Raw genomic sequence first — 26730 nt, 5'->3', positions numbered from 1 at the left:
TGCATCTCTGACAATTTTCAATTCTGCAGGACTAAATACAACTGTGGCTTTTCAGCCCCACAAATATTTTTTTAGCGAATGTCTTCGCATACTAATATGGTGGCTTTTCCATGTCTGGATGGTTGACCATGACAGGGATTTTCATACAGACACCACAGACTTGAGAAATCCAAAAAACACAGCCTGTGACACAATGCTGTTCCATTGTTCTAAAGTTTTCCATGTGTGTTCAACAAAGAAAAGGAATTCTCTAACCTGTATGTTTCTCTTGTGTTCCAGGGCAGAAAATTCTGATCACACTAGTGTTGATGTAGATAAGAGGCAAACACCGTGAGGTCAATGTGTGGCTTCTCATTGGTTGCCCTGCTGACTTCCCACGTTCTCTGTAGCGTCTTGGTACCGTCACCTACAAACACATCATGTCAAAAATAAAAATAACAAATACATGAGATCAAGATTTGCTGTTTTTTCATGTTTCGTTCAAGCAATAGAAAGCTAAGTAAATCTTCACCATTTAGCAGCCTGTTGAACTGTATCAATTTGCATGAAAGTAATAAAAAATCTTATTTAGTCTTACTTTTAAACAATACAGTATATCTCATCTATTAATGGCAAATAATTTTATAATGATGGAGTTTTTAGTAGCTCAGAGTAAAACTAAATATAATTCCCTTATTAGCCTCAAACATTACTCAAAATTACTCTGATTGCTTACAATACAACGCATAATCTTGAAAAACTTATAAACATACTACACATACTACACTTAATACAACTGATGGACACTTTTTCCTACCTGGAACACCCCTGCTACGGTGGCCAGTAACGGACAGGACAGGACCACATCAAAGGGCTGCGCTGTCAGCAGGATTTCTCTCAGGTACTGAGGTGAACTGTCTGCCAGGGGATCAGTGGTCACCCGCTGACTGGCAGTGGTAGCACTGCTGCGTGTTGGCCGCTCAGGCCTGGTGGTGAGTTTGTGACGGACATTTTTAGTGACAGCCTGAGTGTAGGTGATTGACAGGAAGCCATGTTGTTGGTGAGAGCCCTCCAGGACTTTGGCTGCAGTCTGGCCAGTGGTGAGACAGGAGAAAGGACGCTGATGACGGATATCATTACACAGAGCAATTAACAGACAAATATGTTATTTTAGTTTTATTATGGCCTGACTTATTGGATGAGTGTTAGGAGCCTGATTGTAAATTCCATAACTTAAGATTTTACAATGGATATTTCTTTTTGACAAAAATGTCTCCAATTAAATGTTATTGTGAGATTTAAAAGTACAGATAAAATTTTGGAAAAGCTATATTGTACCTTCAACAAAGCTTTATCTAAAAAGTTAAATAAATAAATAAAATATACACTTATTGCTTCCATTTCAGAAAAATATCCCAAAAGAAAACAGCCCTTTTGTTACCCATATGCAACGCTGAAAAGTCCAGCAAGATAAAGCTACTGGCAAAACAGGGTTCTACAGCAAAGAAAATCATATTCTTTGAAGTAATTTATATTGAATGAGAAAATCAGGCTCCTTTCAAAAACCACTAATTCTTCTACTTCTTGAAAAATGTGTTCTGAGACTGAGATATCTCTGGTTCATCAGAAAATCACAGTCTCCGATCTTATTACTGATTTGTAAGGCAAATCTAGGATGAAAATATCTATAAAGTGAAAGAAATTTACCTTGCAACATTTCATGATTGAAAGACAGGAAAATCACTTTAAGACATCTGGGTAAAGTCTGCAAAAACATCCATTAACAGTGGGCTTCATGGCTGCGAATAAAATGATTTATTAACCAACATTTTTAAATTTCTGCATCCTTTCAGAAATAAGTACAAAAATTGCCAAATACTAAAGGTTGGAGTAAATTCCTCAGAGACAAGATGTGGGATATACCTACCATGAAGCTATTTTCCTCTAGAGCATTATGCAATTGGGGTTTTATAAGTGGAGGTTACTATAACAACAGTTTATTACTAGTGGAACATTTCAAAACATATCTAAAATTGCATTAACCAAATCAAAGCACTGCCTTCTGAAATATCTCTGAGGAGTCCACAGAATAAAAATTTAAGCCACTGTTAATGGAGGTTAAACAGCCAACAAAAAAGATGAGCTGGATTCTTACAGGAGGGAAAAAGCCAGAAAAGTGGCTGAAAGAGTCTTGCTTGCTGACGGGTCGAACCAACACTGTGCGTCTGTTCAGCTTGTCAGTGCAAGACAGGACCACTCCTCCACAGCTGCCCGAGCTCCGAACACCCTCCTCCATACTGGAGGTGAGGAGAGGGAAGGAGAGGAGATGGACAGTGGACGCAGGACAGAGAAAGCAAGAAGTCACAGAGAGAGGGGAGAAAAGATAATTGTATATGTTCAGCTCAAGAATGGTAGGGAAAAAAAGACAAAATGGGAAGAGTAGCCAGACAAGCATGAAACTTTAAGATGTTTGGGAAAAATTAAATATAGAGTAAATTGATTAAAACCATAGGAAGCTGCACCGGCTCCAACCAGCTGAAACACTGTGGAATGGTCTTATACTATCCAGCAATAAAAACTCAACAGCTTAATTCTAGCATAAGTTGTGTTTTGAATGGAAAAAGCACAATATGGAGGCACTTAAATCCCCTGATCTGTGTGTAAGATAAATGCTGAGATCATAATTTATTTATTTGGTTTACATTCTTTACTATTTGACTTAATGGCTTAAACTCTTCCCTATCCAGCACATTTTTACTTATTTTTACTTGCCAGTATAAGACCATCACAAGAATGAGATTTCATCAGCAAAAGAAGGTCATGGTCTCCTCCAACACACACACACAGAAGAAGCTGTCACCAGATTTCCTTGGTTTGATTATTTAGCCATTCAGAGCCACTGGAGAGACAGGTGAGTGTAATAGTGTGACAGAACAAAATGGATTTGTTTTATTCTGTTTTCACGAATGTTTTTAAGGTGCAGAGCATATTACACCTGTGCTTTGTTTTACACCTTCCTCCTCTATTTTCCTGTCTGTCCAGCATGAGCAGAGATGAGGGACTTTGATTAGGAGCAGTAGAATGGTGAGGGACAGTATAAAGAGGCCTAAGGCTGCTCTGGGACAGTCAGTAGCCTCACCACAGCTGTCTCCTTGCACTGCAGAATGAGTCCTTCATAGTGACCAGAGTGCCAGCCCTGCCCTGGCCTGGAGAGACACACAAGGCCAAACTTAAAATGGGCATCTGGGAATACTCGTGCTGCTTTGCTAGAACAGATCTTATCTCTTTAATGGCAACAGTAATTACAAATTGCAATTAAATTAGTGAGATTGACACAAACATTTTTATCCAACTTCCAGCAGCCCGAAGGCACACATTGAAACTTTGAACTTTCTACATACTAGACAGTGGTTTGAGATATTATTTAGGATTCAAAAGGTGCATCAACAAGGGGAAAATACTGAAACATGGTTAACGTGATGCATAGTTAATATTTTACACTGTAGATTTCCTTTTATTATTGTAGTTCTCCATAAGATGCAGAAAGAACCTGTGAGGCAGAAATCAAAAGAAGTTAACTACAAACAGAACAACTATCAGTCCCAACTTGCAGCACCACAGACACACTGAATCCAGAGTACATAAACGCACACATATGACAATCATGCCAAATCATGCACAACACATGTATGGCAAAACGTTTCACACAGTGAAATGATTCAACACCATCTGCATCTTTTCTTTTACGCCATCCTCTCCCTCAGTTTGCCCCCTCTCTCTTCATTACTCCCCATTACTGAGAGTTTAGTGAGAGCGGACTGGGCCTGCTGGTGAGTGTGTGTGTGTCACTGGGTGTTGTGCATTGTTGTCGTGTGTGTGTGTGTGTGTGTTCTTTCTGTGTGTGTGCCTATGTGAATATCTCTTTGTAATCTCCTGTCTCAGTTGTAAGAGTGACTAATACATATGGACCCCCCACAGCTCTTCATCTCTCCCATCTCTCTTTTCTCTCTCTCTGCTCCCATCCAGTCATCCTTCACTCCCAGCTATTTGGGGAACAGCTGGAAGACATCAGCTTCAATTTGTGTGAGCTGCTCCTTGGAGTGAATAAGGGTGAACTGTCACCAGCCGTCCTCTCTCGGGGGGCGTCTCTGTGTTACAGTTAAATGAACACTGTTGCTATGGAAGACCTGGCTGAAATATGGATGAGAAGAAGCTTCCCAATTGTTTGAACTTACCATACGACCAACAGAGTTCAATACCCAATCATCGCATCACCTTTGTGCTCCTATGTCCCACTTTAATATTCCTCTCCTGCTCCATGATGAGTGAGTACCACACCCATGTATATTGTACTCTTTGTGGACTCCCTCTCAGCCCTTTTTTCTTTCCTCTTTCACCCTCTCTTGTCCTCCTCCTATTTTGATACGATCAGGGATTCAATTATATGTTTACCTCCCATATTTCCCTGCCCTATCTAACTTTCCATTCATTTTCCAGCAGTGAGATAGCTATGGCCAGATGAGACATTTTCTCTGTCAAGCTTGATCTAATCTGACCTGCTGCACACAAATAATCTGGGCTCGGTGATGAAATACCTAACAATTATCCATTCACAATGATTAATATAGACTCCACTCAATGTGGGCTCCCTTGTATATGTGGATGATACAGATTAGAGTGGGCCAGGAGCCCAGAGGTCCTCTATTGTGTCCTAAACAGCCATGACTGTAACCTGGCTTGGATAAATGAGTGCTTCTGCCTGCCAGAACTTTGGTGGGTGAAAGTGTGTTGGGACCATGTTGTTTAATGCACATTAAACTGAAATAACCTAGAAATGAGAAAATTGACTTATTATCTACTTAGGAAGGCATAGAGGTCTACTAAAGAGATTAGGGTTGGCGCTGTCTCAGAAGCAATTGGACACACACCTGCACAGAACAGAACAGCATTATATATAATGACCCACAGTACCTTCACGCACTAAAAATGTCTTACCACTGACATCGTCCTGGCTTAGGTTGATACTTTATACCATACGTAACACATGTGGCCTCACAGAATACAAATTAAGCAACTACAGCAGAACAGGGAGGTCTGTGAGATGCTTGCTAGACAGTCAGGATCAAAGCCAAGATGATCGCCTCAGTCCCTCTCGGACCTGTACTGACACGCCTCCGACTCAGCTAAGGTGATTCCAAAATCTGGCAAATCAGAATCAATATCTATTATCACATCACTGGTAAGAGCGTTGATTGCTAATGATGAGGTTCAATACGGGCACAGGGCCTGTAAAGGTCCATCTCCGTTTCACTGTCTGGCTTGATCACAGCAGTAGACACTTACAGGAACACATCTTCACAGGCACATAGAGCTGCACACACCAACACACTGTCTGTTTGATGCAACATGCTGCAGTGTTAGGTCGCTGTTTCATTATCTCTTGAGATCCAGACAGGCGCAGCTGCCTACTACTAAGTGGTCTCTTCCCAACAGTACAGGACGTCAGGCACGTACACTGTGCACACTTGGAGCTGCTGACTCAATCACTGAAGTATGTGATCAGGTCAAGGAAAAAAAAGATGGGAAAAAAATAAGGATTCAGATAATGAAAATAAGGCCACTCTCTAATTAATGGGAAGAACATGTGTTTAGGGCATGGAAAAGACTGAAATCTTTAGTCACATTTTCAGTTTCACCATGCTACAATAAGTGCTTTCATCATTTCAGAAACCAGAGCTAAATTACCCCATTTTGACTGGAACTTGACATGGGGAGAGATTACCATAAGGATGCAGTGGAACACCGCCCAGTGGTTTTCCTCCCCTAACAACGTGTTAATGTTTCTGTGAATCAATTCAGACACCGCAGGCAGAAAGAAAATGACTGACGGACTGACTGAACTCCTCTGCTCTGTGAGTCAGAGTTGGGCCAGCCCAGAATCTATTCAACACATCTATCTAGTCTGTTGGTCCATCTGTCTGTTAGTCTGTGGTCACCGCCACAACAGCTGTCTGGAAAGACGAGGACGCTGAGGTGATAATCCGAAAAATTATATGAGCACAAGTGGGAACAGACGAAGTGGTGGTGGTATTGGTGGTAAGTGTTTGTGTGCACACAAGTGCGGAGTAGACTCTGGGATTGAGAGCACAAGTGTGTGGGGGCAGCAGGATGACCTGGTGGATAAAGAGACTGCCTAAACTGGAGGGTCCCAGGGTTTACTGTTCTACTGCAAACACTGCTCTATAATCTAAACACAACAGTGTCACCATACCCATTCCTGACTGCTGATATAAAGTTTGGCAAAAAAAACTGGATGCATATAAATGTTCATATGTCTTTGATATACATATATATTATGTAAATGTATTCATGTAGTAGAAGTGCTCATACCTGCATCGGTAGTGGTCGATGTTGAAGCTGCCAACTTTACATTTGATCTTTGTATAAACATCCTGGACATCTACAGAGGCACTCAGGTCTTCTAGTTCACTGATGACACAGATCTCTAACAGAAACACAAAAAAACAGACATTAATGTTTTTCACATTTTAAGATTATGATGTGAATCATGGTGGAGGGACACGCATTCCCTCAAAAGGTTAATGGTATATAAATTCTGAGTTTGCAATGTGGTGGATGCCAGGAGCATGTCTCTCTGTTTTTGTTTCAGCAGACTGTATAGCCACCCTTGTACTTGGCAAATAGACAACACAGCAGAAGTTGGACTTCTGGAGCGGAAGCTACATCTGTGTGTGTGAATTTAATTTTTGTGGGCAAGGACCTGCAGTGTAGCCAACCCTGTCTAGGTCTTGCCTTTGGCCCAAATCCAGCTGCTGTGGTCAGTTCCTGCACAGTGGATGTTCAGTGTGTTTTTGAAGCAGGACCAGTGTCAGGTTGATGAAGCTTGAAGCCACACAACTATACAGGCGCACGCATGTATGCGCACTAGGGTTATAACTTTTTGAACTTTTTTTCCAAAATCAAAGTCCTGCATCATGATTGGATGAACTTTATGGTATAATTGAAGAAACCAAACTCCATTTTCAACACTCTTTTAAAAAAGTCCCCCCGAAACAAAAAGTACTAAATACACATTACAGCCAATGACATGAAATGCGAAACCGTGCTAAGTCATCACAAGGGCCATTACAAGTCACTATGACTGATAATGGATCAATGATAAGTTGTACTGCCATCATAATATACTGCTGGAGTATCAGTTTCTATTCTTGCTTTCACTTTATAAGCCATTTCATTGGCTGTAATGTGTATTTAATACTTTTTTGTTTCGGGGGGACTTTTTTAAAAGAGTGTTGAAAATGGAGTTTGGTTTCTTCAATTATACCAAAAAGTTCATCCAATCATGATGCAGGACTTTGATTTTGGGAAAAAGTTCAAAAAGTTAGAACCCTAATGCGCGCACACACACGCACACAGACACACAAGAAACATGTCTACCCATACACACTTTGTATGGGTACGCCTGGCTGTATTTCAGTGTTCTGTTTGTGTTTCAGAAGGCAAAGCATCTTCTCAGATTAATATGATATCCAGCTGGCTCCAGAACACTCACTCTGTCATAATGAGGAGAGAGAGTGTGAGTGTGTATTTACATAATACTGAACATCCTGTAGACTCCTCTGTGTGTGTGTGTGTGTGTGTGTGTGTGTGTGTGTGTGTGTGTGTGTGTGTGTGTGTGTGTGTGTGTGTGTGTGTGTCTCTGTGCACCTTGTGTGCAAACAAACCCACCCACTGCAGGCAAACTGAGTAAGCTTCATAGAAGGACTGATTAACTTCGTACTGAACCGAGCCTGTGAGTTAACTGTTGGGTCCCTCTCATTGTTTCCACTGAGAAAGTCCCACAATCACAGGGCAGCTTGGGAAAATGGACTTCATGCATGTGAAACTATGGTTGTTGTTGTACTCTTGCCTTGTGGTGATTCTGAGAAATGTAGAGGTTCCTAATAGCTTGTTAATATTGAAACACAAGGCTTGCCATCTGTATTGTGGATACCATGTGGGAAAAAAATTCTCCCAAGTTGTTAGATAGTCAGAAAGTCATAGTCTCTGACACAGTGCTGATGTTTTTTAAACCCACCCTGTAAGATGACTGGAAAGCCTTAGTCCTTTGACTTAAATGGTTCATCTAAAAAATAGAAATGTACAACTGATTTGTACCTTAAGCAGAGCCCCTGGAGACTTGTGCTTGAATTTCTAACTCTAATATTCCAACACATAAGATCATAACGTTACACACGAGAACCAAAACTTCTGGAATGGCTGTTTTTCCATTTCTCTGGAAAGACAAGAATCTTATTTCCTTCACAGATGAAAAACATATTAGATCATAACAGATTGTCTGCAGTCATATATGCGGCTTACTTATCTCCAGGAATGCATTTGTGATATTACGCATCTAATAAATTGCATACACACAACTCTTGTTTTCAATAAAATGCTTAATGTGCTGCACACAAAAATCCAGTGGTAAGTTCATCTCGCAACTCAGATGGCACAAATTAAGTCCAAATCCAAAGTAATGCCTATTTAGGATGTCTCTAAGTTAAACCATCTCTGTGAGGTCCTCCAAAGCATTCCATTTCCACTATTAAAGACCTTAAGCTGGGCGATCTGGTTGGCAGATGCTAAATATTACAGCCACCAATTAAAGGTAAATCTAGCCTTTCATCGCCCCAGTAAATCTAAACTGGACAAGAGGCGGTTCGCTTGGGATTCATCACCCATTTATTTATTTGTCTTTTCCCTCCATCCCTCCTCCTTCCAGCTGCCTTTCCCGTCTGAGTGCTTAACATTTGATGGAGTAAAGAGGCCGGGGGTGATCACTTTAAGCGCTGATAGAAGACTGTAAAAATTCTGAATGTCATTCTGCACTCTTTCACACTGCAAAATGACAAATTTGTTTTAAAAAATTGCCCTACTTCCCATCTGAAAATCTCCTCTTATAACCTCATAATCTCAAATGTAATTGAATAACTCTGAATAACTGCTGTTTATGCTGTCTACCCAGTTCTCTTTTGCTTATTCGACTTGTGCTGCAGCTACTATGAACAGGGACAGACATACGCCACACATCATGTGTTTGGATCAGACAACCATTAAATATTAGTATACCTACATTTGTATTGTCAAATGTCAATCAGCAATACAGAATAAAAAATGTACAGAAAGTGAAATTATCTGTATTAGAAAGAGAAAGAGCAATAGCTATGATGTGAAGGAGAGGATACCTGTCTTTTTGGCAGTTTGGTCAGGAGCAAACAGTTTGACTGTGACCTTAGGTAACATCCACTGCATCCAAAGGCTGACCTTCCCACTGTTTCCACCAATGCTGCTGGTTTTCTGCTCCAGAGTCACCGTGTCAGCAAAAGGACCATCATCTCCAGGAGGTACAGAGTCACCCTAGGGAGCCAAAACAGGATCTGTTTAACTGGAGATGGTAAAGATAGTAACAAGCACTGAAATGAGCCAAACTGCCACTGTGACATAATTCAGACATTTATAAGTGATTTAAAAAAGATTTGTTCAATGAACAGAACTGAAAAGCTGAGAAATGTCCTTTCATTGGCAATGTCAGGCAGCTGGAAGAACTACAACTAGAATGGACTTTGAGCTAAGAAGGACAACAATGAAAGAGATCAAAACAAAGACTGCATTTTGTGAAAGAACATATGCATGAATACAAAGTTTTGCTTTAAACTGTGATGCCCCACATGTGTTCAGCCATGTGTTCGGTGGATGTGTATGTTTGAAAGTGTTGTCATTGTGCATGTAGCCATAGCAAAGCAACCACCAACTACTGAGCCTCTCGGTGCATAGATGACATCAGTGTCTGGTAAGCAGAACTCCACGCAGAACAGAGCGATGTGGGGGGAAAAGGACCATTGTGCAAAGCTGTCACTGGTGTTAACCCCAAACTAAGCCACCAGCACCCACATGGCCTCCTTTCACTCAACTGCGCCAGGACACACACATCTTGCAGCCTGGGAGAGAATGGGAAGTGAAGACCGGAGGCGGGGGTGGAGGTGGGGGGTGAAGCGCAGAGGCAAGCAGGATGCGGTGGAGAAGGCTGCCTTCTGTGAGCTCTCATCTCATTACTAGGGGTTTGGCAGAGCACTGAAGATGACAGCACTGGGGACATTTTCATTTCTCTCGTTCTCTTCCTGGTAAATCTGTTTTGCAAACATGTATCTGTGTGGCTGACTCAGAAAGTGAAGAGCCTGCAAACAAACAATATGGCAATTTGCAGCTTTGGCATCACACGGTTTCAGTTTTTCCACAGCTTCTCCCATCGCACTGTGGTAATAACAGATTTTGTCACGGTTATCGAGCCTGGCTGTGGTTGGCAAGGAGGTTATCAACCATCTCAATTAGAAACCCCGCAGCTGCTAGGCTGATTACAGTGTCTTAAAGAGGATCCAGATGAGGAAACTATGTCCCCTTTCCACAGCTGGGGGGAGGGATGAGGGCCTCACACTAATTTGCAAATTTAATTTAATCACACAGTTGAGGGTGGCTGACAGCAGAGCACAATAACAACGGATGACAATAATATAAATAAATTAAGGATTATGCCGATTCAAAAATAGATTCAACGTCACAGTGTATGGGGACTGCTAGAAGCTGATGAGAAGCACGTGTTTCACGCACCAGCACTCACAATAAGGAAAGCAAAGGAATGCACAAAAAACACAGGCATGAACTTGGCTGGTGCAGATGAGAGATTCAGTCCTATTATTACTATGTTATTATTATAGCCATGATCAAATAGCTATGCACATTTATTGCATATAACTAAACAGACATTTTATATCCATTAAAATGATTAATTGAAAAACTGTGCATATTACAGAAATGCCACAATAACAACACCACCAAATCTTTTTTACCTTCACCTACCATTTATTCCAATCATGTGTCTAGCGGTGACATTATGTGTTTCCATGGAACCAAAAAGTCATGGTAGGTGGATGTGTGTATATCTGGATGCGTGTCTGGCTTTCTATGTGTGTGTGTGTGTGTAATAACTGTGACTGGCAGTGAGTAATGTGAGCCCAGCTGTAATGGTGTTCAGTCAGTCTCAATGAGAGATATTCTAGTGTCAACTGCCATTTGGGGACTAATTATTGTTGAGATGGAGTCAAAACATAGCAGATTGTGTGTGTACGTGCATGCGTGTGTGTGTGGTTAGGGTTGTTTAGTTTACAGTTCGGGCCAGTCGGTAGGATTAGGCTCTGTAATGTCATGTGTGGAAACAGGAGCCAGCCGCTGGCGCTGTGGGAAGCTCAGACCACTGTGTACTGCAGCGTGGTTACACTGGAGCATCGGACACCCAACTGCTCTTGCTTCCCAGCCAGAAATGCTGCTGTCACTTTAAAAAACTCATTCTCATACAAAGTGATTTTATGAGGCTTAGAGGAAAGAGAAATTATGAGCATTTGACTGCCATTCTGCCATGTCTGATTAGTACGAAACAGGAAAATAAAAAGTAGCAAAGGTGCATTAGATTTAGTATTAGAACTAACAAGGTGCATGTGAATTTGTGTCCAATTTTAAAAAGTTAATAAAGTATAATGTTGCATGTTCAGAAAAATAACACTTCAGTTATTATCAAAAGACATAGTCATTTGCCAAAGGTGAAGTCACTATATTTCGGCATCTTATCAAGGTGAGGTCTTGGACAGATGGTGGTGTGGTTTTGGTAGAGGTGGGCTCTGCACGTTCTTGAGCTGCCAGATCGGGGCCCCAAACAATCACACACATTCTAAGAGGGAGCTATTTTCCCACACCTCTGCAAGCCAAGTTGTAAAGTATACAGTTTAATTCCTGGGCCTCTGTCCTATAAACGGGCTGAGGATCCGGGTTTATTTTCTCTGCAGAGTTTGTCTTTGCTCATCAGAGAGACCCAAACATTGGAAGACAACAGCAGGTCGGGAAGTGTCGAAGAAAGATTGAGGAAAAGGCTGATCATGAAAGAAGAATGGAAAGAGAGAAAGAATGGTTGAGGGACAGGTGGAAGGATGAAGGAGGCAGAAAACTTGGAAGAAGGCAAAGAAAGCATGGAATGAAAGAAGATTAAAGAAAAACAGACTGGGAAGGCACATAATTACAAAAATGCAGAAAGCAGAGGAAGCAGAAGTTGACATGTGACAGGGCCTGACTGCTGATATCAGAGAGTCATTAATGCATCAGAGCAGTTTTGTTAAAATGGTTAATGGTTCTTATAAGTTTTTTGAGTAGTCTTTTTAGGTCAAGGCTGATTTGTGGGATTTGGAAGGAATGCTGTTCAAGGTATGGCCAGGTCAGGGTTATGAGAGAATAATTTCAGGTTGGGATCCATATGAGAGAAATGAGTAACAAAAACTATGACTAAGAGGATCATAGTAAGGGCACAAAAGACGGGGGAAAACAGAGAAAAAGACTAATGGGAACCCCTTCTACAATTAAACAATCAATCAATTAATAAATACTAGTAAACCACCCTCTAAAAGCAGAAATCTGATGCTTTGGTTGTATAGCAGAGGGGAGAAGACCGTAGGGCAGAGGTTTTAAGGTTGTGATGTGGATGTAGCTGTAGAAAAAGAGGGTGGGGGTTGTTGGGGAGAGACTGTTGCCACTACTGCTGAGATTTATCAAAACAGCTCCTACATTCTTGCTCAATCACCAAGCCTCCCAGAGGACTAAACACTTCTACCAGTGTTTGTACTTAGGTAAACAGTGACAAGTGGGCTGTCAGGGGCCACTGTGGCCTTGTTATAGACGCACTATACCGTAGGTCCTCCACTGCCACATTGAACTACTGCCTCCACCAATGACGCAAGAACACACACATGCTGATCACACGGAAACAACTGCAGACACAGATGCACATCGACATATGAAACACTTTTTTTCTTTCCACAAGCGTGTACACACTTTATTGCCTCTCAGGGCGGTATGACGGCTGCACTGTGATCCCCGCATCCCCACAATGCTGACAGGGGGCTGCTGGTCAAAGAGTATTACATTCTAGGCTAGCTGCCACCGCTTAACAACACAAACACTCATCAACACCCGCCATCTTTTTTATACATCCTATATTCGTACTTCACACGAACACACACATATTATCCAAAGCCCCGGTGGCTGAGGCACCAAGGCCACAGAGCCCCAGCTTGTCACTGATGCAGCACCAGGCAGGAGAAAAACGTCTGTCACATTAACTAAGTCTGGGATAAGCAATAACTGGGGAAAAAAGGAAAAATAACATTTGATGCTGCACTCAAAAAAAATGTGTGCAATTCTTCTACTGGCTTTGCACAGGCCTGCATGGACTGTTAAACTTCATACCTCATTCCCTGGGTTTGATATTTTATTTGAGTGAAATATGTAAATACAAGTTATTGTTTTCTCCAAATTAAGAGGCAGGTTTATACTAAATCAAACCTCAGCTTAAAAGAATCAAACAGAGCTCACAGCCTATCTGGAGTATTTGCTCTGGGTAAGAAAAAATAATGTAAGAAACACAAGCACTGAGGAGATTTTTCCAGCTTTGAAAATCCTTCCCAAACAAAACAGATTTTTTTAGACAAATCGCATGTGTTAGCTCTGACTCAGCTACTCATAACAATAAAAAACAATATTTGCACTTAAATTCATAAATCAGCACCAGAATTATGTATACAACAATGGCTTAAATACATGTGTTACTGTATGACTCATAACACCTAAGATGAAAAAGGACGGAGCTGGGTGTTTGCAGGGTGGAGTCTTTAGGACTCTTATTAATCAAGCAGCATGACATGAAAGGAGCGATAATAGGAAAATCACTGACTGACGATGACAAAAAAGTTCAATAGTGACCGATACTGAGCAGTGTATTATAGCAAAAGGAGCAATAGCAGGAGTAAGAAAAAAAACTAACAAAAAAACCCTGAGTACACACAAATGAAAGGCTGAATTAAATAGTAAACCATTTCACTGCAGGAGTAAATTCAGTAATGTTCCACGATGCATTGGCGGCAAGTTTTCTGATTATGACACAAGGTTTGCCCAGGTGAAAAATCCCAGTGTCTGACAAAACTAAACTGAATAAATGGATTGTGTAGCTGTGAGAGAAAAACAAACCTCAGTGGGTGAGCCAAAATCTGCAGAGGGGCTGCAGGTGCTGGTGTCAGGCAGGGCGGTGCCAGCACTGCTGCGCACTGGGGAGGATGGAGCTGCACCAGCAGGGGGGTCTGGGACGTTGGAGGTCTGACGTAAAATGCCATGTCTCTGGAGACGAGCCCACGTAGAGCTCCAGCTGAGGAGGAGCTCATACAACAGTTGAACCTGGAGAGTGACAAAAGCAGAGAAAAGACAAACAAGTGAGCATGAACTCCCAGTGCAAGAGCTTGCATCTTGAAGGAATTACACACTTCACATTGATTGGGACCCAATGCCATATGATATAGTCTAAAGTAAGGAGAAACTATAATGTGGGCTTCTCATGTCAATCATTTATTTCTTTCTTAAATGTGAGAGTGTGTTCGTCTGGAAAACTCAAGGCGCACTAAAGAAATAGCTATATGCACAAAAATTGACAACACAGCTGAATACACTTCTAATATACAAAGTATACTTTGCCAATTGAGTGCCTTTAAAGATAAACCTAACACAGTACAAGTAGTTTTAATATTTGAAACCAGATTCGAAAGCATTTTTGCCAAGGTCTGACTCAAACAGCTGCACTGGGGAGTTCTCATGTAGTTCTGACTTCTGAGGCCATTACCATGATTTAGCTTGGCAGCTTTGTAGTTATGTGACACTAAACCTAGTTAAAGTTGAGAGAGAAGGAAAGAGAGAAGGAGGAAATATTAGCCAGAAATGGACCACTATCCATTCTCATTTCTTTCACTCTCCAACTTAACACACTTTAGGCTCTGTGCTTGTCATTCAGAGAGGCCTCATTTCAAAAAAGTGATTTAAAACCTATGTGTTCGTGTTTCTGGTCGATGGGTCATTATTTGAAGGCACAGCATGCTCATACACGTGCTTCACTGTACAAAACTGTTATCCATAACAACAAAACGTCCAAAGAAACACCCACAGAGGAAAGTTAAGTTGTGTCATCAATTTCCCCTCAAAAACTCACCACGATTAGGAAAAACTGAAAGCTCTCAACTATTTATCATGTGTTCACATTAAAAGACTCCTTAGCTTTAAACAACAACAAAGCCAAAAACAAGAGTGGAAAACATGAGAGGAAAGCAGGGGAATGTGATGTGATGCTTTCAGTTATTCATGCATTCGCTCTGTGTTTTTTAGGTGGGGAAGAGAGTGGAAGAAAGGGAAAGAAAGGGAGAAAAGCAGCACGCTTTCACAGTGAGCTAATTTCTGGATTTCGAATGCTTCGCTGCTGTAGCCAGCTAACCCCCTCCACTGAGGGTCCCTCCAACTTAAAGGTGCACAGACATTTGAGCACACACAAAATAGATTTCTTTATACTCTAAACACATTTTTACTCTCTGTTGCTCACCCACATGTGCTCCTGTGAGCAACACACACTGCAGGGAGGCCTTCCACAAATGAGCATAAATCAAATTAAAAGCAGCACAATGCATTACAGCTGGGCTTTTTCAAACATGTCCAGGAAGAGCTGCTAACGCCAATCCAGCCGCCGTCCAGGGACAGGGCCAACAGCTGCCTGCCATACCCAGCCGAACTGCACTGCCGGCAGGGGATGTACAGCGCCATGCTCCCTTCTCTGAGAGTTTGGGGCCTGGAACTCCAACCAAGCACAACAAGGCCTACTGCACTCAGCAGCAGATGTGGAAGAAGACAGTGAAGAATGCTGAGCAGAGGAGGAAGGAGAAGGGTTGTGTACAGTGGGAAAGAGATGATAAAAGAACCACAACGTTGTTACATGACCTCTGTCATAGTGTCTTTGATTGAGTCTCATCCCAAATTTTACGAGGACTTTTTTAGCAGATCTTTAATTCCTTCCATCTAGCCCAGGGGTCGGCAACCCGCGGCTCTTTCATCCCTCTGTTGCGGCTCCTTGTAGCTTTGGAAAATTAATAATCAGCAGGCTATGTAATTAAAATTTCTTTTAGTTTTTTTAGTTTTAAAATTTTTATTCTAAATTTGAAGATTATTGTGATCTTGTAACATCAAAATAAAACGTCTTAATTTTTGTCTGTCAAAATATGCGTCCCAGCCGTCAATCTCCGACACCCGCCGGCCTGCGTGTTGTTATGAGAGTGTGTGGCTCCGTTATGAGAGGGAGAGAGAAAGCAGCGTGTGTGTGTGTGTGTGTGTGTGTGTGTGTGTGTGTGTGTGTGTGTGTGTGTGTGTGTGTGTGTGTGTGTGTGTGTGAGAGGGGGAGAGCGAGATGTCCGAGCGACCCTGAATGCAGCACGAGCGAGGAAGACAACAGTCAGTTCAGGGAGTAAGAGAGGTGTGTAGCTGCTGGGTTAGCGCGACTGTATGGTTCAGCCGCTGTTAATTTACAATAAAGGCTGCAGTATTCTTCAATAAGGCCGGGCTCCTGTGTCTTTGCCTTCTACGACTGCTGAGGAAGTGAAGGGGGTTAACCCCGAAGTAACAACAATAACTTCGGCCCTGGAGAACTGTCCTCCCCTGGACTTCCTGACCACGGTCGGGAGCTGAGTGGGAAAGGTTAACAGCGTATTCATTTGGAGTCCTGTTGATCTTCGGATCCCAGTGTTTGCTCTACATTCATTCAGCAGCGGCGGGCCACCATTCCTAAATCCTAGCCGTTTCTCCTTCAAATTTCTTTCTTTTTTATTGTCGCAAATACACCACCGCCACATGTCTCCGCCTTCACAGCAGTCCTGCACAAGTATATTTCATTTATATTTATCTGTCTACTACATTTACAGATTACTGCAAACTCAAAGTTCATTTGTCGTGATTATATTCAATATTTTAAAGCTTTTTGTAAACTCAAGCACCTTTAGCATCTCGAAAAATGGTCTATTATGGGATGGATACACCGGCTTGAAGTGCTGCGGTGATCAGAAAACTATTTGTTGCACAATTTCCAAATAACCACGTTTTTATCCAAGCTGCCATCAGGAATATTTTTAAGAGAAACTTTCTGCTCAACACACTCAGAGTGTTCTCATCTTCAATCACTGTTCACCAAACTTTGTTGTGCGCCGACATCGACTAAACTCTCAAATAGTAACATTCGTTACCTCTTCATCAAAGTTCTTTTTCCTTACATATCAAATCCAAATTCTATTTCTCTTCTCTTTTCACATGATGAGAAGCGAAAAATCAGGATAAAGTATTTAAAACTCCCTATCCCTCCAAAAGCAAAGGAAGTTCACTTCAAAACACTGTCAGGTGTTTACCCTTCAAAAGATTTTCTTACAAATCGTTTTGGGTTGGATGACAATTGCTGTACATTTTGTGAAGATAATATAGAGTCTACAGACCACTTGTTCTTTGAATGCATGTTCTCTAAAATTTTTTGGGACGACATACATTACTGGCTTTTCCCCAAAATCCCTAACTTACCGGACTTTTCCAACAAGGACATTATTTTTGGTACTCTCCTAAAGGACAGACACTTTGATGATGTATTGAATGTTATAATTATTATGGGTAAATTCTTCATTCACAAATGTCGTTTCTTAAAGACCAAACCATCTTTTTTTACTTTTCACAAAGAATTGTTATTCTTTTTCTCCTCTATGTCCTTCATGGAAAAAACCAAAGCTGTGAAACTGAAAAGTATTATTGATGATCTGGACCTTTTTTTTAAAAAAAACCCTAGTAATGTGTATGCTGTGTTTTTTTTGTTTTTGTTTTTTTTCTCTCCTACTTGTGTCCTTATCTGTATTTATTAATTTTTTGTCTTGTTTTTTGATTTCACATCCTTTTATTTCTGTAATGTTTAACTCCTGTCTGTGCTCATTCAAATTGTACCAATTGTACTGCTCTACTTGGAAAGAACTGCCAATTTTGTTGTAAATTTTGAATCTTTGTTAATAATAAAAAAAAAAAAACTTTGTTGTGCGCTGACAGTGCATCCTGTGAATCTTCTTCACGGCTGGAAAACAGACTTTAGGTTCATTAGTGCTACCTACCTGGCTGGAGCGTTCATTAGTGTTATCAGTGTGCCAGAAATTTGGGAACTGAGAAAGGTGCGGTTAAATACATGATTTTTTTAATGCATTATTTTTTTAGAAATTAATTAGTCAAAATTAACAAGGGCATAGAGGTAAAAAGCGATATATGCAATGTTGTCTTCATTTTAAATGCCAAAAGGATTTTGCGGCTCTCGGTGTTTTCTTTTTGGTTGGGAAACGGGTCGAAATGGCTCTTTGAGTGTTAAAGGTTGTCGACCCCTGATCTAGCCTCGTTATAGGTCTGTTTTGGGGGTGTGTGTATGGTTTATTAATCTAAGTTTTCTGTTCTGTATATCACTTTGTGTGGCATTCTATTTGTATGAGAAGTGTTCTACAAAAAAGCTGAACTGACTGATTTATCTTCTCTGTCCTTTATCTACAACCTACCCTCTGCCATTTGCTCCCTCCTATATCTCATGATATTCCTGCTTAGTGGAAAGCAGGGTCAGTTGGTTCAGCTCAGCTACTGCTGGCAGGCCAGTGGGCAGGTTGGGCCACACACAATAACACAAAAACAAGCACACACACTTGCACACTTTACATGATCTCATAATGCAGATGCCACATTTTATGGGTTTGTGAAGTGAACAGAACATTTGGAGGGCTGGGTTCTCCAAAGACCTGTCATCTGCAGATCAGGAGGCCTGCTAGGCTGCAGTAGTACAAACTGGAGACTGAACAGAGGCTTCCACAGTCATTCATAAAAACACACAGATGGAGAGGGACAGGAGAGCCTGCAGATGGCGAGTGTTCGTGTGCTTTTATCTAAGTATAGTTTATATAAAAACTTCACAAAAGTGACATGTTGTTGAGTATGTGTGGTAGCTTTGTGTGTATATGTGAACAGATGTGTGTATGTGTGTGCATATGTGTTCACTGAAATGCTGTACAGTTATGTATCCATGGACAAAGAAAACAGTGTGCATGCGTGCGTGCGTGCGTGCGTGCGCACGTGCTGGCTGTTTTCAAGGTGGTCCTGATAAAACAAAAGTACAACTACTAACTCCGTCCTTCTGACAGCCACATGAATCACTCACACGGACGCATAAACTCAGACTGGAGATACACTGGTGCTACAAGCACACATGCTGTTATATAAATTTGATTTAAACGCCATTCCACTTAAAAGGTAATTTACTGTTTACAGTTATATTACTATGACTGAGATCTATGACGTCAGATGACTCATCTGCATCTGTAAGTAGAACATAAAAGACTTGCGTGTTTGTTCCTAACCCTAACCCTGTTCCAGGATGTGACACTTCAATGTGTGTGTTCTGACTTAAAATGAACTGATGCCACTATGTCGAAAAGCAGTTAAGTTGCTCTCTCATTTTTTTTCGGGATATGGTTCATGTATAAAGACGCAAATGTGCTTGCAGGTATATACACTGCTCAAAAAAATTAAAGGAACACTTTTTAATCTAAGTATTGCATCAAATCAGTGAAACATGTGGGATACTGATCTGGTCAAGTAAGTAACAGAGGGGCTTTTTAGTCAGTTTCAGCTGCTTTGGTGTTCATAAAATTAACAACAGATGCACTAGAGGGGTAACAATGAGACACCCCCAAAACAGGAATGAGTTTACAGGTGAAGGCCACTGACATTTTTTTCCCTTCTTGTGTTTTCTGACTATTTTTCACGAGTTTTGCATTTGGCTAGGGTCACTGTCACTACTGGTAGCATGAGGCGGTACCTGGACCCTACAGAGGTTGAAGAGGCAGCCCAGCTCCTCCACAATGGCACATCAATACGTGCCATTACCAGCACAGTCTCAACAGCATGGAAGAGGTTCCAGGAGACAGGCAGTTACTCGAGGAGAGCTGGACAGGGCTGCAGAAGGTCCTCAACCCATCAGAAGGACAGCTATCTGCTCCTTTGTGCAAGGAGAAACAGGATGAGCACTGCTATAGCTCTACAAAATGACCTCCAGCAGACCACTGGTGTGAATGTCTCTGATCAAACAATCAGAAAGAGATGTAATGAGGAAGGTCTGAGGGTCCAATGTCCTCTCGTGGGTCCTGTGCTCACTGCCTGACACCGTGGAGCTTGATTAGCATTTGCCATAGAACACAGGAATGGGCAGGTCTGCCAATGGTGCCCTGTGCTTTTCACAGATGAGAGCAGGTTCACCTTGAGCACATGTGACAGGCATGAAAGGGTCTGGAGACGCCGTGGAGAATGTTATGCTGCCTGTAACATTGTTCAGCATGACCGGTTTGGTGGTGGGTCAGTGATGGTCTGAGGAGGCATATCCATGGAGGGACACACAGACCTCTACAGGCTGGACAACGGCACTCTGACTGCCTTTAGGTATCAGGATGAAATCCTTGGATCCATTGTCAGACCCTACATTGGTGCAGTGGTCCTGGGTTCCTTCTGGTGCACGACAATGCCTGGCCTCATGTGGCAAGAGGATGCAGGCACTTCCTGGAGGATGAAGGAACTGACAGCATTGACTGGCCCCAGTATTCACCTGACCTAAATCCAATAGAACGCCTTTGGAACATTATGTTTTGTTCCATCCGACACCATCAGGTTGCTCCTCAGACTGTCCAGGAGCTCAGTGATGCCCTGGTCCAGTTCTGGGAGGAGATATCAGAGGACACGATCCATCGTCTCATTCGGAGCTTGTCCCGATATTGTCAGGCTGCATACAAGCACATGGAGGCCATACAAACTACTGAGTACCGTTTTGAGTGGCATCTTTTCATTCCTAACACATTAACCAGTCCATATCAATGTAAATATCCAGTCTGTTTTTTTCCCCGCATTGAAATATGATGTGTTTTCAAAGTGTTCCTTTAATTTTTTTGAGCAGTGTAGTTGGACCCATTCAGTTAAGGACAAGTGTGTTCATGTATAGAGTGACTAGAACAGATACATTCACAAAATGAGCATGTTCTTTGTGTCTACATTACCCATTGGTACCTGTAAAAATGCAGCGCTGTTCGCTGGAACGCTTGACTGTTTCACCCCACTTTCTAAAAATACTTTTGTTTTTGCTATGAAGTAATTCATCACATGTAACGGAAAATCTGATTTAATGTCACAAAAATGTAGCTTTTGAGGCCAGGGGAAGTGAAGAGGCCAAACGTTTTAGTTGTCTTTGTTTACTGTAAATGTAATAATGCTTTGAAATCAGTGTGAAAATAATTTATTGATTCTGAAATTCTAGTTGTCAGTCCGCCCAACAAGCTCCTGCGTTGGTGTTACTTACAGGGCAACAACTGCGCATAGCTCTGACATCCTCACACATATTCCCACAAATGACAACGGCAATTAGAAAGAGGACTACACAGCGTTAGGTCTCATTTGTTCTCAAGAGGGTCGGTTTTCTTTAGCGTATTACCCACTTAGAAATTTCCACAGCAGGGAGGCATGTGGGGAGGTAAAGAAATGAGATGGGAGAAAAGAGGAACTACAACAAAAGAGAAGTTTTCATTAAATGCAAAAACTAATAATGACTCATCACATAAACGCAATAAGCCTTTGCGTCTTCGCCAGCTGCAGGCGCACCATGTGAAAGGAAGAACAGAGAAGAAATGTTCCCTCAATAAATGGCCAGTTCTCCTCATCTCTGGGAAAGCAGATTCAGGCTTTCATTTGCTTCTGGTACCAATTCGCCTCAATATCACCATGGCTCATCACTGTGGTCAGAGACGTTTAACAGTGTGACCACGCAAAAGGTCGCCCCAATTAAGTGTTTACAAAGAAGCCTAATTCAATACAGCTAATTCAATTGTGAAAAAACAAAACATGTGTAATGGTACATGTAGAAGCGATTATTGTGCCGTAACAGCACAATGAAAAACAACACAGGGACCAAGCTGGGAGACAAACATGTTCCCTTTCCAATCTGTCCATATTCATCACACTCTCACTAAAACACAACAGCTCACTGTAAAACAACGATGATAAGTTCTGCAGTTCCCACTCTTCTTCACTCAGACCTCAAAATGTTTGACCAAAACAAACAAGACAACACTCTCGTGTTTACACTTCCATTTTCATGAATATTATACAAGGTAAGAAGATGAGACAGTGTGTTTACTGAAGTCAATCTATATCAGAAAATCATGCAGAGGCAGAATCTTCCGGCCAGGGTTCATGCGTTCGTATTTCAGAGAAGTTTACAAGGGGATGATTTGTATAAATACACATGCAGTTCTAATGACTACTTTGTGAATTTCAGTACTGTCTGGCTGACCTGAGGGTTGGAGCACTTGACATGAACAGGCTGCAGATCAACATGGAGGCAGACTACAAACGAGTGCCTTCCTTCAGAACAGCTCTGCTGCTTATGGGATGTGACAGCCAGCGTGGAGGTGCAGCCCATAGGCTCCAACAGGCTCAGGCTTTGCTGCTGTCCCAGCAATGTGTATATGCTGAACTGACTCAGGCTTATTGTCCATGGGAAGGCATCACCTAGGGGTAGATACAGGAGAAGGGGAAAAAAAAGGATATGTAAAAATGGGGAAACGTAAGGGAGCACTGAGAGAAACAGGGTGTAAGTTGCAAACTGGTAGACCTTGCAAGAAGCAAGGACAATAAGAGAGACATCATATGATGTAAAAACAGAAGGGTTTATGGAATGTAATGAAGAGTTTAAGAAATTAAGTTTAAAAGTGCTTTTGAAAAAGGACTACAAAAGCACAATAGCTTAGAATATCAGATGGATAGGTCAGCAATATAAATGATCAAAAACAATATAAAAGGCACATAATTTCTTTCCCTTAGCTTTATCATCAAAGTTGTTTTTTGTGACATTTATTGAATATTTTAAAGACAGAGACATTGCAACAGTAAACCTCTGCACTGCTTCACAGCCCTGGCATAAGCACATACATTAAAACTGAGGAAATATCTGTTATTTCATAACATATAAACTTTACTCTTGTTTCCTTTACATATTTTCTGCAATGTGCCAAAGTACTCAGTCTCTTCCTACGCTCAAAGTCTGCTCTCAGGTCTCTGCCATAACAGTTTCACATTAGATGCATAGAAGAAGTGGTTGTTGTTGGATAAAACTGTAAAGCTATGTGGCATTCCTGTGCTAGATTTAGGAAATCCAAGCTATAGTTTTCTGCTAAATCTAGATGGTAGACTTTTTCTAATGTGTAACCTTTTTTTTAAAACATAGACTTCAAGTTCAGTAGAGGCAGTTTTAGGCCTTTAGGAACCCACATAAATTAGCATAAGATAGTGCCATGGCCTCACACATACAAAATCAAAGTTAAATACTGTACGTGGGAAGAGAAATCTTCTAAGAAAACATGAAAAAAGCATTAAGACATAGTATCTGGTCTCTATAATAACCTTGTATACCCAATAAGCTGGCAGAGGATCCTACCAAAACCCAAATTAAATGAAGGTCTATTCTAAATTTGTGGGTTTGAGACAAGATGCCATACTGGAGTGCTTGAACCTATTAACTTGCTGACTCCAGTACAACAGTCTTAGAGAGAAGAGGAACATATTCCCTAGCACAGGGCCACGAAGAGCACATTTCCCATGTGCCGTGGGCAGGATGCTTTGATCCAGAGCACTGAAAATGAGAGATGAAGAGCTTTTCAAAGGGTAGGAATGAATTACTAAAAGCACGGGTTGTTAATTTTCACTGCAACACTGACAAGGCAGCTGATGTCACTGTTTTTGCTGTCGTTTTTCTTTCTCCTCCGTTTTTGAAATCCGTATGCCCAATGCTGATGTCACTGAAAAGTTGAGAGAAAAAAGGAGGGTGCCCCCCTCTTTTTTTTTTCTTCTAAGAGAAAACACTGCTCAGCCATCTAAGTGTTGCTTGTGTCAACTCTACCAGGTGTGCACACCACATGTTTAAGATCTATCTCTCAAAGTCGCTCTACTTGAGTTTGTTTGTCTTTTGTCATGGTAAATGAGTAGTAGTGGGTCAAAGGTTTGTTCGGTGTTGAAAAGGCCGTAATGATGATCGATTCACATTAGATAGCCTATTTCTATTATGAAACCATTCATTTCAATTATTAATAAAAGATATTTCAAAACTTAATTAGTTAAGTAAAAAATGTTCCCACCCACTGGAGGATAGTTTCTAAGACGGCCATGTTAACCTATGTACCTATCACCATCATTGTTTCTCATTTAAACTTTCAAATCAATCTCTTTGACATCAGGTCATCTGGTGGTCCCACTGTGTGTCTGAGTCCGTGCTTGTCTTCAGGAAGTTCAATCATACTAATTAAAGTTTAGCTTTCATTACATGGAGTATGAAAACCTACCTTCCTCCAAGATGGGCTTTGAGACCACAAAGGGGAGCTCCTGCAGCGGTTCCATATACTTGTGCCCAGCACTGAGGACATTAATGTGGGGCAGGCATATTACCAGAGTCCCAGGCATGGAGGCCTGGTTGTGGTACCAGCTGCGGACAGTGCCGGGAATGTCACCGCAGATGATGGTGCTGGGAGAGGGGAGGCTGTCATTAGGCAGGAACACACAGCATGACTGCAGCTCCAACTGGAAAAGAGAGAAAAAAATAGGAGACATGTGAAATCATGTTAACCAGTTCAGTGCCATTTGATCATTACCGGCGCACCTGTCTCAGCCACCCTTAAAAAGAATCTCAGTGAACTGTCCAAATGCTCAAGGGTCACTGCTTTAAGGCTACATTAATAGACTGGGATTGCAAAGGAAAAGACCTAAGAAAAAGTGTGTGCTAAACTCTGGGTGTTGCTGGAAAAGCCTGAACATGCTTAATAAAACTTTCCTTGATTTAAAAAAGGGAAACAGTCCATCCCACATTTAGTCATGCATGCTGTTTTACTTGATGCTGATGATAAACACTAAAGTTCATTACAATATATCACAAGACTATTACTACATATGCTCTCATATATGTTTTAGTTTTGCTTTCAACAGAGGAATTATCCTTCAAAAACATTTTAAAGTAGAATCTGAGACTTTCAATGCTCTTTTAAAAACAAAGGGAAATTCCCTATCGAGGAAACAGAACACTTTTTACAACTTAGGGGACTTTTGACAGTTACATCTTGAACTTAAATCATTTTGAAGCCCTTTTTAAAGGATTGAAGACCAATTCCAGCTGCATTATGTCATGCATATTTCTGTTCACCAAAAAAAAGACAATTTACAAGCATTAGGTCAGTAACCAGTAGCCAGTACGTGGACAAGTGCTTTAAACCTTTCTGAGCCTTAACATTGCTTTGTCCTTTTCCATTACAGTGGGGCTCCACTGATTTAAAAGACCAGTTAACAGAAAGGAGAGGAGTACAGAGTCCAGGGGGCAAACAGCAGGTGCTGCCAGACACTAGTGTGTATGTGTGTGTGTGCGTGTCTCAGTCTGAGAAACTAGTGTCTGCTCCACCACAGGCATGGTAGAGATACTGTATGAGTGCAGTGATTTAATGAGAAAGCACAGTTATAAAGCAATACATGGTATGTTTGTTTAAAAGGTGCACACACGCACATGCACAGATGGAATGTACATATGCACTTGCACAGCCTTTAACTAATTTCACATGCACAAATGTTGGAGTGCTTGTGACAGGCCTGCATGTGGAGGCGAGCTCTATTAGCCTTCACAGGAGTCCAAAAAGAGGGCAAAAGACAGAGGAAAAGACTGTGAAAGAGAGACTGAGAGGAGAGCAAGAAAGAAAGAAAGAGAGGGCAAGATATGGTTACACATTCATCTCACGCCGCTTCCTCTTTTGATTACTCTTCAAAGAGGGGTTTGAAATCGGAACACGTTTGCATACTGACACTTAAGGCTTTGGCTTTTTTTAAGAGCTGGCACGCAGGGAGAAAATTCATTGACACTGCCTGGTCTGCTGCAGATCTTAGCAGGGTTAAGCTGTAAAGCAGGCAGACACACGGAAACTGCCGGGTTAAACACTGTGACTCTGGTCTGTACTTTGAGGTCACTGCCTGGGGCTAATGCTCTCCTGCTGGACATCTTGGTTTAGTCATACACATTATTGCATATTAGCTCCTCTTCTGCGTGGGCTTTTTTCGCAACCATCAAAATGTCTTCTGAACTGGCTGAAAGGGTGTGTCCGTGAGGACAAAGACACAGTATGGAAAAATAGAGCCTTGGCAGTCATCATCTACACCGCAACAAGTTCCCAGACTGTAGAAAAAACTCCCTTTGAGAAGCTATATCCCTATATGTTAAGTAATTTTGGTTATTAAAGTACTTACATAATTAAGGCAATACCAAAACTGTCACTGATTAAATGACTAAGCATTTCAGACCTAATTCAATGCAGAACTAAGCTCCAATGTAGTTTTATAGCATGTGTGCAGCCATATATCTGAGTATATATATGCAGTAACCCTACAACTGTCAGGGATAAAGATGCATACAAAGTTCAACCATAATAAACAGAAAGTAATTTAATGCTTGAACATTTGCTGTTTGAAATGGGTCATTTCAAACAGCTATCCTACCAGACAGGCCAACGGTACTGGCCAATTACAGCTACCTAAATTATTTTAGTTCCCATACTGTGTCTGATGGTTGACTAAATCTGTCATCATATATCAACCTTATGGAGTCAAACTTTATACATAATCATTGGAAAATATTAAACACTAAAATAAATCCTCACTGATGAAAGTCCA

Source organism: Acanthochromis polyacanthus, chromosome 12 (genome assembly GCF_021347895.1).
Source record: "Acanthochromis polyacanthus isolate Apoly-LR-REF ecotype Palm Island chromosome 12, KAUST_Apoly_ChrSc, whole genome shotgun sequence".
NCBI lineage: Eukaryota > Metazoa > Chordata > Actinopteri > Pomacentridae > Acanthochromis > Acanthochromis polyacanthus.
This window is presented reverse-complemented; position numbering follows the sequence as displayed.